The sequence below is a fragment of the Bombina bombina genome, chromosome 3, assembly GCF_027579735.1.
Source record: "Bombina bombina isolate aBomBom1 chromosome 3, aBomBom1.pri, whole genome shotgun sequence".
Classification (NCBI taxonomy): Eukaryota; Metazoa; Chordata; class Amphibia; order Anura; family Bombinatoridae; genus Bombina; species Bombina bombina.
This window is the reverse complement of record NC_069501.1, coordinates 927,109-939,815: the sequence shown is the minus strand read 5'-3', so window position 1 is coordinate 939,815 and position 12,707 is coordinate 927,109. Positions and strand designations below refer to the sequence as shown.

The following is a 12,707-nucleotide window of genomic DNA, read 5'->3' as shown; positions in this document are numbered from 1 at the left end:
TCTTTTGCAGTGTGACAAAAACAGAATCATCCCAAACTAACCAAAAGCCGAGAAGCCAAAATGAGCTGCTGCAGTAGCAGATTTTGGGAAGAAAGCCTCAGCCACAAGCTGCTTTCCTGCCTGCATTCTTTTTTACCATTCTGTGCACACAGCTTTCTTTTGGACTCTTGTTAACCCCTTGTGTGCTGGCCTACACAACGGCTGTTACTTGGAGAGGCGACGTGTTTGCTATCCTTTTTATTTTCATTCTTCATGTGATGAGCATTTCTTCACAAATCTATGTATTGCTGTGTAAATTCATTGATTTATTTATGTGTTTCCTCATTTTGTATGTATTGATGTATCCATTGCTTGATTTATTTATGTGTTTAATAATTTAGTGGATTTTTTTGTTTTTTGGTCTCTTTATTTTTTGTTGTCTTTCTTTCTTTCTATCAATCTATCTATCTATCTCTCCTTCTTGGCAGACAATAAAAGTCTTTTGAGCTGTCAGTGTTGTCCGTGTGCTTCTTTCTCCACCTGGTGCCTGGACAGGGAAGTTTAAAAAAATGAGTTGAGCCTGCTAGCTAGCTAGGTAGTAAGGCGGGCAGCTAGGTCCACAAGATCCAGTAGCAGCTAGGTGCAATCAGCCTGATCAGCCAGCCAGGTGCTTTCACGACTTTCTATCTGTCTCCGGTGTGCAGGGAGGGGGGCGCGGGGAAGGAGGGGGTGGGGTGAGGGGGGCGCGGGGAAGGAGGGGGTGGGGTGAGGGGGGCGCGGGGAAGGAGGGGGTGGGGTGAGGGGGGTTGGGTGAGGGGGGCGCGGGGAAGGAGGGGGTGGGGTGAGGGGGGCGCGGGGAAGGAGGGGGTGGGGTGAGGGGGGCGCGGGGAAGGAGGGGGTGGGGTGAGGGGGCGCGGGGAAGGAGGGAGTGGGGGGGGGCGCGGGGAAGGAGGGGGTGGGGTGAGGGGGGCGCAGGGAAGGAGGGGGTGGGGAAGGAGGGGGTGGGGTGAGGGGGGCGCGGGGAAGGAGGGGGTGGGGTGAGGGGGGCGCGGGGAAGGAGGGGGTGGGGTGAGGGGGGGCGCGGGGAAGGAGGGGGTGGGGTGAGGGGGGCGCGGGGAAGGAGGGGGTGGGGTGAGGGGGGCGCGGGGAAGGAGGGGGTGGGGTGAGGGGGGCGCGGGGAAGGAGGGGGTGGGGTGAGGGGGGCGCGGGGAAGGAGGGGGTGGGGTGAGGGGGGCGCGGGGAAGGAGGGGGTGGGGTGAGGGGGGCGCGGGGAAGGAGGGGGTGGGGTGAGGGGGCGCGGGGAAGGAGGGGGTGGGGTGAGGGGGGCGCGGGTGAGGGGGGCACGGGGAAGGAGGGGGTGGGGTGAGGGGGGCGCTTTCGGGGGAAGGGGAGGAGGAGGAACCATGCAAATTACAGAGCAGCTATCTGTCCAGTAGTCAGGCAGCAGGTTCCTGGTCGCCGCTGCTGCTTTTTATCACCAAGCAGAGTTGTTTTCCCTGGGCAGTAGTTGTCTTTTTTCGGGCCTAGCAGCCAGCCATGGATTGTTGTTGGTTGTTGTTTTTTAATTTCCAATGGTGGGATTTGTCGGAAGCAGCATTGGTGTTCCCCGTCTCCCAGAGGCAGAGGGAGTGCTTTGAGCGTGCGGCGTCCCAGGCAAGAGCGTTGCGGTTATCGCTTCTCGGCCTTTTCGCTCAGATCAAGTGTCTGAGCCATTAGGAGTTGCGGAACCTGACCCCTCAGCCTGGTGGTGTTTCCTTCGGGTGCACCACCTGCTGCTATTGGGGGGTCAGCTATCCAAAACGTCCGGTTGCGATCATTTTCTGCTATAATAGCAGGTGAACAACGTTGAGGAGGTGATGGAGTTGGAAGATCTGGAGGTGGTGGACTGGAAGAGGATGGAGGAGAACGTCCAGGAATGCTACCAAGAATGCAGTTGGATACCTTGAGGATTGAGGTGGATCCAGAGTATCAGGGACTCAAGAATGGTGAGTTCCTGCAGAAAGTGCTTTTGCATGAGACTCTTAAATTGGGATACACAGACTTTATGTGTTTCCAGGATTTTGAACGTAGGGGGTATTTTGATCTTACCCTAATCTCGGAGTACCTGGCCAATTTTGTATGTGAGTCGTGCAAAGCGATGGATATTTCTGACGTCATGAAGGGTATTAAGATCACTCCTTTGTTTGACAATCCGGTTAAATTCCTTACCATACACATCTATAATCCTCATGTGCCTATGGAGGTGGTAAGGAATTATCTTTTAAGATTCTGTTCGGAGGTGCTTTTTGTTAAAAAAGTTACCAATCAGTTTGGAGTTTGGACTGGGAAAAGGGTTTTTAAAGCCACTTTTCGTAAAGACCCTGATGGTTATAGGAGACCCCCTCCAATGTTTTTCAATTGGGAACAATAGGGGTTTCCTTTTTTATAACCAGATGCCGGCATTTTGTAAAAAATGCATGAAATACGGCCATGAATCTGTAGAAGTTCCTGTGTGTAGGTTCTCTGGCAAGTTGGATCACACTGCCAGTGAATGCCCTAATAAGACCTGTCATCACTGTGGTAAGCGTGATCATGAATTTAAAGATTGCCCAGACAGAAGGAGATGGGAGAAGAAGCCGGCTGCAAAGGATTCCTCTGTTGTGTCTGCTCAGCAAGATTCAGCTGCTACTCAATTTGTTTTGAGTAAAGAGGAGGCGGCAAATATGAAGCGCTGTGGTTTTGAGCGGGACCCTAATGCCAAAAATGATGTGGGGGCCTGGCGTGCTGTGAAGCATCATGTAAGTTCTATTGGGGCTGGTCAGGTGCCCACTTCAAGAGTGTCTGTACTTGCTTCTGTTCAGTCTGATGGGGATGTGAGGGCTGAGACTTTTAAAACACATCATGGTTCCCCTGTGAAGAAATATAAGCTGGATTTCAAACAGCAAAGAGAAGATCTGCTTTTGAGATTTCAACAACAGCGTGGGAAGGTCTCTGATAAGAAGAAACGGCAGTTGGAGAAGAAGCTTGCCAGGTTAGAGAGACTTGCCCCTAAGAAATCTAGGAAGGAAGATGGCAATTTGTCAGATTCCTCTGACGTTTCCATTGTGGGTATTGAGACTGAGTTCATGGAGGAGGGTGCGGCTGTTTCTGTGGAAGAAGTTGCGGAGCGGTTGCCACTTTGAAACCCCCAACCTGTTTTCCTCATTGTCTCATGAGACTCCTTTGGAGGCTTTGATGGAGGAGGTTCAGGAAGAATCTCTCCAAATTCCAGTGTCAGATTCGGTTGTTGCGGACACTGTGAATGTATCCGATGTGAGCGATATAGAAAGTATATTGGATACCAAGATTTCAGAGTTCCCGAGTGGGGCGGAGAGCCCCTTGCCTAGTGATTTCTCAGAGGGCGGGGGTGTTAACACCAAGGGGAAACGTTGACCCCAATGCGCTCTAGATGGTTAAGTTCTTTTCGTTAAATGTATGGAGTATTAGGGGCGCCGCGCGGCGTCATGCTCTGTATGATTTTTTGAATACTAGAGATGATATTTATTTTTTACAAGAGTGTTGTTTAGATAGTGGTTTTAGCGTTGAGATTTTTAAGAACAGGTGGGATAAAGGGCCTTCTTATTGGTCAGGGGGTACTGAAAACAAAAGTGTGGGGGTTGGGATTTTTTTTAAGGGGAATAATTTTCTAATTGAGGATTATGAAGATATTATTCCCGGGAGGCTCCTGATTGTAAATTGTTATTTTTGATTGGTTTTAAATTTAGGTGTATTAATGTCTATGCTCCTACGGAAAAAAAATATTTTAGCTTTGTTTTTAGCAGGGAACACGCCTGTGGTTCTGGGAGGGGATTTTAATTGTATTTTACCTGGGGAGAAGAGGGAAGGTGGATCTGTAGCTGCTAGGTTGGATGGTTCTGCCTCTTTACTTAGAAATCTGTTGGATGATTTTCAGCTTCTAGATGTTTTTAAGGATAAAGGTTTTACCTGGGGGAATATTTTAATTAAATCCCGTATAGATTTCTTTTTTATTTCTAGAGAGTTTCAGGTGTGTGTGTGTAGTGTGTTTGAGAATGTTTTTTCGGATCACAAGTTTTTAGAGTTCTCATGTAATTTTCCTGCTAAATGTAAAAGTAAATCTACGTATTGGAAACTTAATACTTCTTTGTTACAAGATGAAACCATTAAAAATAATTTTATACAAAAATACAAGTCTTGGAGTTTTTGTAGGGGGAATGAAAATATATTGACATGGTGGGATACAACTAAATTACGTATTAAAGATTTTTTTATTAAGGTTGGTAAGCAGAAGGCTAGGGAGCAGAAAATGTTTTACAGTAGGTTACAGTTTAAGCTTCAAGCATTGTATAGAGCCCGTTCTTTTAATTGTGAGGTAGAGGAGGATATTTTAAAGGTAAAAGAGGAAATTAAAAAGGTTTTAGAAGCTAAAGGCAAACAAATTATTTTTAATTCCAGAGTACAAATCCTGGAGGAGGATGAAAAATGCTCCAGGTACTTTTTTAAGAAAACTGTAAATAAGAAAACTTTTAGTGATATTTCAGATATTAAACAAGTTGTGCATGATTTTTATTCTGTTTTATACTCCCCTAAGACGGTTGATGATTCTCTGGAAGAATATTTTTTAAACTTTTTAACTTCTTCTTTTAATTATGAAGATAAAGGGTTTTTAGCCGGGGATTTTAATAGCACTGAAATTCATGATGCAGTTAAAAGTTTTTTAAACAAAAAAAAAAAAAAACACCTGGCGGTTTACCTATAGAGTTTTATTCAGTGTTTTGGGATGTTCTTAAAGATGATTTTATGCTTTTAATACAACAATGTGCGACCACTAATTTATTACCCGAATCCTGGAAAAAGAGTGTGGTTGTTTTACTTCATAAAAAAGACGATAAAAGCAAAATTACTAATTGGCGCCCTATTACTCTTTTAAACACTGACTACAAGATTTTTTACTAAACTTTTAGCTACTCGTTTGAGAACCGTTATTTTTAAGGTGATAGACCCCTGTCAGGTGTGCGCCGTGCCTGGCAGGAGCATCACACAGATTTTAAGTGCTATTAGAGATATATTTTATAGTTTATATAGGAGCCAGAATTTAGCCTTGTTTGGGATAGATTTTGAAAAAGCATTTGATAAGTTAGCTCATAGGTTTTTATTTAAGGTTTTAGCTAGATTGGGGGTACCAGAGAGGATGTTAGGTCAGATTAGGAGTATTTATGAGGGGTGTTTTAGTGTTTTTTCTGTAAATGGGTTTTTAACTGTGGGTGTTAATATTAGGTCGGGTGTAAAACAGGGATGCCCCTTATCCCCTATTCTATTTATTTGCTGTATCGAACTCCTTCTTTGTGGTATTAGACAGGAAAAGATAAGAGGGTTTCAATATTCTGGGTGGTGGTGGGATTCAGGCTAAGGCTGTTGCCTACATGGACAATATCACTATTTTTTGTACTGACCCTGTGTCACTTAAAAGGGCTATTCGTATGACTGAGTGGTTCTGTGAGGCTTCGGGTTTTAGGGTTAATATAAATAAGTCTGAATGTATGTTGTTTGGTAGGTGGGACAGTCTTTTAGATATTAATATACCATTAAGGAGGTATATGATAAAGATTTTAGGTATTTTAGTTTTAATCTAAAGAGTGATTTTATGTGGGATTCTATTTTACAGAAAATAAAGAAAAAGATGGAATTCTGGAAGTTAAGAAAATTGACTCTTGAGGGAAATTTTTTTAATTATTAGACAAATAATATTGCCAATTATTTTATATCCTGGGATGATTTTATTTCCTCCCATTCTCTGGTTGAAGAGGATAATCAGGGAATGTTATCTTTTTATGGAGGGCTAAGATGGAGCGCGTGAGAAGGACTGAAATGTATAAAGATCATATTAATGGGGGTAAAAACTGTTTGGATTTTAAAAGGTTTCTGAGTTTTAAGTTTTTGGCTTTTAACATAAAGATGGCTCTTTTATCAGAAGATTGCATGGCAAGTCTTTTTATTAAGTTTTTTACTGATTTTATTTTTAAGAAATATAACTGGGGTTTACTTTCTTTTTTTAATCCTCCAGAGCATTATGTCATTTTAGAGAAGATTATTAGAGAATATAATTTAAAGTCTTTTACTGTTGACATTTTACAAGATCATTGGAAAATTTTAAAAGTTTTTAAGTCAACTGAACCAATTTCTGGTATTTTAAATTTTTCTTCTGCAGTTTCCCAGAGGATATGGCAGTTGGTGTCTCATCCTCAGCTAAGTAACGCACAGAAGGACCTGGCTTGGGGTATAGTCACGGGCTCCTTGCCAACGAGAGAATTCCAACATCGAAGGGGCCTGGTGGCGAGAGCCCAGGGAGAATTGTTTCCAGGATGAGACACCACTCCATGTCTTCTGGAATTGTTTTTATGCTCAAGAGTTATGGAGGAAGATTGGCCCTCTTTTTAAATGGGTCAGTGGTTTGCAATTTTTAAACCATGAGGTGGTTTTATATGGAAAGATGCCAGGCATTGAGGAGGAGAAATCTTTATGTATCTGGTTAATGATTAATTGTTTTAAGGAAGCCTTATGGTTTTCTAGAAACCTTTTATTATTTAAAAAAGAAACTATTTTACCTAAGGATTGTTTTAATTACGCTCTTAATCTAATGTATATTTATTTTTTGCGGGATGGGAAACATTTAGGACGAAAAGTGGCCCAGAAGAAATGGCAATTTTATTTATGGAACAGTATTTGTTTTTAATTATGATTTAGAGTTAGGTGTTTAGGGATAGTGTTTAGGGACAGTGTTTAGGGACAGTTTAGTTGGGTTGGTGTATTAGAGAGGGAAAGGATTAGGGTTATTTTTCAGGGTAAGTGTTAGGGCTGTTAGGTTTAGATTTTGTAAGGGTGAGTGATAGGTTATTTAGAGTTTTTTCCCACAAGGATGTGATTGAGTTTTCCCAGTATATATGCAAAAGATGGACGTTGGTTGGATTATAAAGCATATTTGGGTTTTGTCTCATGACTGAGTGGATTTAATAAAAAATAAAATAATCTGTTCTTATCAGTTTAATATCTGATAGGCGCCCTATCTGGGTGCCATATATTAAATGGATTTTTGGAACAGGGAGATGGAAGAAGAGCTTGCTCTGTCCACTCCACGCATTGACCTGGTATTGCAGTACCTCCAGGACCGGTGCACCCCTCTTTTGCTGTGTGACAAAAACAGAATCAACAAAACATCCCAACAACGACAAGAAAGCCGACAATGGAAATTAACTGCTGCTGCTGCAGTAGCAGCATACTTTGTGAAGAAAGCCTCAGCAACAAGCTACTTTCCTGCCTGAATTCTTTTTTGCCATTCTGTGTGCGCAGCTTTCTTTTGGACTCTTGTTAACCCCTTGTGTGCTGGGCCAAAAAAGCCTAGAAAATGGCTTTTACTTGGAGAGGAGGCGACGTCTTTGCTATTTTTTTTTCCATTCTTCATTTGATTAGCATTTCTCCACAAATCTATGTATTGCTGTGTAAATTTCATGATTTATTTATGTGTTTCATCATTTGGTATGTATCAAGGTGTCCATTGCTTGATTTATTTATGTGTTTACCAATTTTGTGATCTTCTTTCTTTTTTTGTCTCTTTCTATCTATCTCTCCTTCTTGGCAGACAATAAAAGTCTTGGGAGCTGTCAATGTTGTCCGTGTGCTTCTTTCTCCACCTGGTGCCTGGACAGGGAAGTTTAAAAAAAATGAGTTGAGCCTTCTTGCCTAGCTAGCTAGGTAGGTAGTTAGGTAGGCAGCTAGGCCCAGATGATCCAGTAGCAGCTAGGTGCAATCAGCCTGATCAGCCAGGTGCTTTCATGCCTGTCTGTCTCCGGAGTGCAGCTACAACGGCGGGGGGAAGGAGGGGGGCCGTTTTCGGGGGGATGGGGCGGAGCCATGCAAATTGGAGAGCAGCTATCTGTCCAGTAGTCAGGAGGCTGCAGGTCCGTCGTCGCCGCCGCTGCTTTTTATCATCAAGCAGGGTTGTCTTCCCTGGCCAGTATGTAGTTGGCTGAGGCTAGCAGTTGTCTTTTTTAAGCTCTAAGGCCACTCATGGGCCATGATGGTGATGCAACATTCTCAACATTTTAGTAACCTAGGTAATATCAATGGGAGTAAAAATAGCATAACTTGCAGGGTTAACAGTAGTATGTAAAGGTCAGGCTATATAGGACATGTCAACAAAACATTATAGCAGAGTTAAATTGTATATACGTAGGTTCTATGGAGTGTGTAAATCTCTAAATAACTAGCTTTGTATAAAATAATTCTATGTTAGCCCCTAGCATTTACCTATGTATGGCATATAATGTGGGTAGTGAAGTACCAATACTGGAAATAAATAGAAGGGATTTGATATGTGGGATATAAAAGTGCTTGCTCTGTACAACACTTAGGTATAATTTTATATCCAGAGGTGTGGGTAACCTTGGGGTATTGCTAGCCTCACCTATATAAAAGTATATAATACTGGCATGAACATTGAGACCAACACATGTACCTGACCTACGCTTTGTGGGTGTAATCTCAACATTAAGTAGAGGAACTCATATTTCCATGCAACAATACACATCGATATTAAAGTAATATACATCATAAACATAAACTTAGATAGCCAAAACATTTGTGGTATAATGATAAACATATGACAGGAAATTATTCACATCTATTGTGGGACATTCCCTCTTTCTGGGGGGGTTACCAGGTATTGAAATAAGTCTAGGGCATGAATGGCAGCAGAAACCTGCACACAGTGAACTAGGCTGGCTCTGTGTTCGACGTGTCATGAATCAGGGGATGACTGTCATGCTTGCCACACTTTACAATTATATAGTGATAACTTTTAGCCCCAGCCTTATATTAGCGTGAAACTACAGTTTTAACTAAATTTGACAGACCTATTATGATACTAAGTACAGAAATATCTCCTCCTTGGTTTTAAGGGTATAGTTCTCACCAAAGTCTCTCAACAAAAATAGCGTTACTGATAATAATATGGGCCAGCTTTTTATCCTATTCCAGATCTGTCCATACCTCTAATTGGGAAAGGATTTATCTGCCCCACGGCCATCCAACTTTTCAAGATGAGACTTTCTCCTTTCTGTTCCGTGTTGGCAGCATATTGAAGCTGTGGCCTGGGCGTGATGATCGCGCCCGATATCTCGGTGTAACTACCACACTCCGATTGCAGCGGTAAAGGAGTCAGCTTAGTGGCCACTGCACCCGCCTGTATTGAGGCAAATGAATATAAATTCTGTCACTGTTTGGGATCGGCCTTGGTAATACACAGGTCTGTAGGGTCGGGGCTCCCCATCCGTTGTCCTTTTCTGATGATGTCCTTAGCTGAGGGTGGGGAAATACAGCTGACTGTGCCGTTAGGGCTGGGGGATGTTAGGTTAGGAATTCCAACTTGTGCCCCACTCTGATTCCTATAGTCGGCTGCGTGAATGTTATCTCTACTCACAGTATTCGGGGTCTCCCTAGCCCTCTCACTGTGAAGTGTGAGCTGCGGTAGAACTACGGAGGTCCTGGGATCCCCCGCAAAGGCTCCTAAGGTCATTAGATCTTCCTTCTGATGTTTCAAGTTAGGCAGGTACTCCTTTTCTGTATGGTCCACACAGCTCTCTTGGATAGAGCAATGGTATTTCTGCATTGATCGGATCATTAACACGTGGTGTAACGTCTCTGGCACCGCATTTTTTTGCATAGCGCTGATCCTGTTATCCTTGCCGGAGACTTTAATATTATTATTATATAGTATTGCAGGGGGAAGGCAGGAAGCGTAAGCGAGGTGATGTTCCTTTAGATGTTACCTCTAGATTGTTAAAAGAAACTGTTGAAGATTTTATACTGACTGATGTGTGGGTAAAAGGTAACCCAGGTAAACCTGGTTATACTTGGGGAAGAACTGACGTACAGTCTAGGATTGATTTTATTTTTTGCTCTTTTTTTTCTGTTAAGCGGACAACCCTCCTAGATAATGTTTTCTCGGAATATAAGTGTTTGTGTTCCACCTTGACTGTGGTCAAAGAATTAAGGGGCCCTGGTGTATGGAAACTTAATACATCCTTATTAGATGATGATGAAGTTGTAAGTCTTTTCTATGATAAGTATCATTATTAGCAAACTCTTAAAATATTTTATTCTTCAATTGTTTTTTGGTGGTTTATGGTGAAGAAGGAGATTACATTTTTTTTCCCTACACTAGGAAAAATTAAAGCTTGTGAAAGGAGGCAGATTTATGATGATTTGCAGGATAGGCTACAAAACAAAGGATTTGAGGTGGAGGAAGATATAAATAGGACTAAGATAGACATTAAACATAAGATTACTGAAGTAGGTAAACAAATTATTTTTCAGTCGTTATTTTTTAAAAAAAAATCCTTTAAAAGGAACCATACGAGTGCTTTGGTGGAGGGAGGAGTAAGAGTAGTAACTAATGAGGGCATGCTTAATGTTATTGATACTTTTTACTCTGACCTATTTGCTGAGAAGCAGACTGATAACTCTGATTTCTTTTTAGATTCTGTATCAGATTTTTTGCCAGCAGAGGAGTCTGTAGAGCTATGTGGAGACATTTCAGAGGCAGAGCTTAAGCATGCGGTTGATGATGCAACAAATAATAAATCTCCTGGTTTAGACAGATTGTCTTATGAATTTTTAAAAATCTTTTGGGAGCTTATTAAAGTTGATTTGTTGAGTGTATGCAATTGCCTGTTGTCCTCCAGTAAAATCCCTGAAGCTTTCTCTAGAGGGGTCATTACGCTCCTTTATAAAAAGGGAGATAAAGAAGATATATACGGAATTGGAGGCCTATAACTTTGCTTAACTGCGATTACAAGTTGTTAACAAAGGTCATAGCCAATAGGATAAGGAATGTTATTCATTATGTTATCAGAGAGGACCAATCATGTGGTGTTCCAGGGAGAAACATTGCTGACAGTTTAAGTTTCCTTAGAGATGCTATTTATGCTAAAAGTAGGAGTCAACCTATGGCTGTGCTCTCCCTAGATTTTTAAAAGGCCTTCAATTCTATTTCTCATGTTTTTCTTTTTAAGACCCTTGGGAAAATGGGTTTTCCGTCCCCTTTGATTGATTTGATTAAATCTTTGTATGATAGTGGCACTAGTAAAATTCTTGTAAATGGTTTTTGTGGAGATTCAGTTTCTGTACGATCTGGGGTGAGACAAGGGTGTCCCTTATCTCCAGTCCTATTTATTTGTGCTCTAGAACCCTTGTTAAATAAGATCAGGCAATATAAGCTAATTAGAGGGATTTTTATAACAGGTGCTGGGGGACAACAGGCAAAGTGTATTGCTTATATGGATGACCTTAATGTTTTGTGCTCCTCTTACTCTTCCATCCACAGAAGTCTTTTTTGGGTTAATCTTTTTTCTTGTGTTTCTGCCTTAAGGGTTAACCTGGAGAAGTGTGCCTGTATGGTTTATGGCACATGGAGGGATGATTTACCTACAGATATTCAGGTAAATTATGATAGTATTAAAATCTTAGGAGTCTGGTTTGATCAAAACCTGTCAGGAGAACAGAACTGGGTTGGTATTATTAAAAAACATGAAGAGAAAATAAATTTTTGGAAATTAAGAGATCTGTCCCTTGAAGGTAAAGTGCTTATAATAAAAGCGGTCTTGTTACCTATTATTCTTTATAGTTGTATTATTTTTCCACCTAATAATTTATGGTTAAAACTTTTAAAAAAAAAGCCTTTGTTGTTGTTCTCATGGAACTCTAAAATGGATAAAGTTAATAGAGAAAATGTCTGTAAAACAAGGATCTGGGTGGTAAAGGTGTACCAGATTTAGGAGTTTTTGTTTATTTAAAGACTTTAGCCTATCTTGTTAGAACTTAAAATAGCTCCAATAGGGCTGCTGCTTTTTTAAGGTTTTTTCTAGGAGGTACCTTTTTTAAGTACAAGTGGTTTACATTTCATTAAAATATCCTTTTTTGCTGACACCACCAAAGTTTTTTAAGTTTGTTGAGAAAATTATTAGGGATTTTCATTTACAATCTGTTCCTTTAGATGTTGTTCAGAAACAAAGATAACTGACAGATTGGGTTCAGAAGGGTTCTACTATTGTTCCAGTGGAGCGCTTCTCAGAGTCTGTCTGTAAAGGAGTTTGGCAGAAAGTATCTAATGTTTGTCTTTTGAATTTTCAGAAGGATTTTGCTTGGTCTGCCATCCATCAGTGTGTTCCCACTCGATATTTTCAACATAGGCGTGGGTTGGTCAGATCGGAGGTGTGCCCTAGGGAACAGTGTTGGTGGAGTTAAACAGTTCATCATTTATTGTGGGATTGTTTTTTTTTTGCTCAAAATGTTTGGCAGGAATGTACTCCATTGTTTGTTTTTCTTACAGGTATCCCAAGTATAAATTATTATATGCTACTTTATGGTTTAACTCTTTCTATGTCAAATTCAAAACATTGTATGGCCTGGAAATTTCTCAATTGTATTAAAGAATCCCTGTGGAAATGTCGTAATATTTTTTTGTTTAAAAGAGATGTTATATCTGAAAAAGATTGTATTGGAATTGCTTTGAGTTCTTTGTATACTTATTTCCTTGTTGACGAAGCTAAGAATGCAGAAAAAGCTGTTGAAACATGGAAGCCAAATTCATGATCTAAAAAAATGACACTGTGATATGTTTTGTAGTTAGGTTACTTTATTATATTAGTTTTTTTGTTGAATATGTTTTGTTTTTA

The 12,707-nt window shown here is 41.1% G+C and overlaps 1 pseudogene; it reads left to right on the top strand.

Moving 5' to 3' along the window:
* Window positions 1-6,951: 6,951 nt before the first annotated feature.
* Window positions 6,952-7,155, top strand: LOC128654970 (uncharacterized; annotated as a pseudogene).
* Window positions 7,156-12,707: the final 5,552 nt, after the last annotated feature.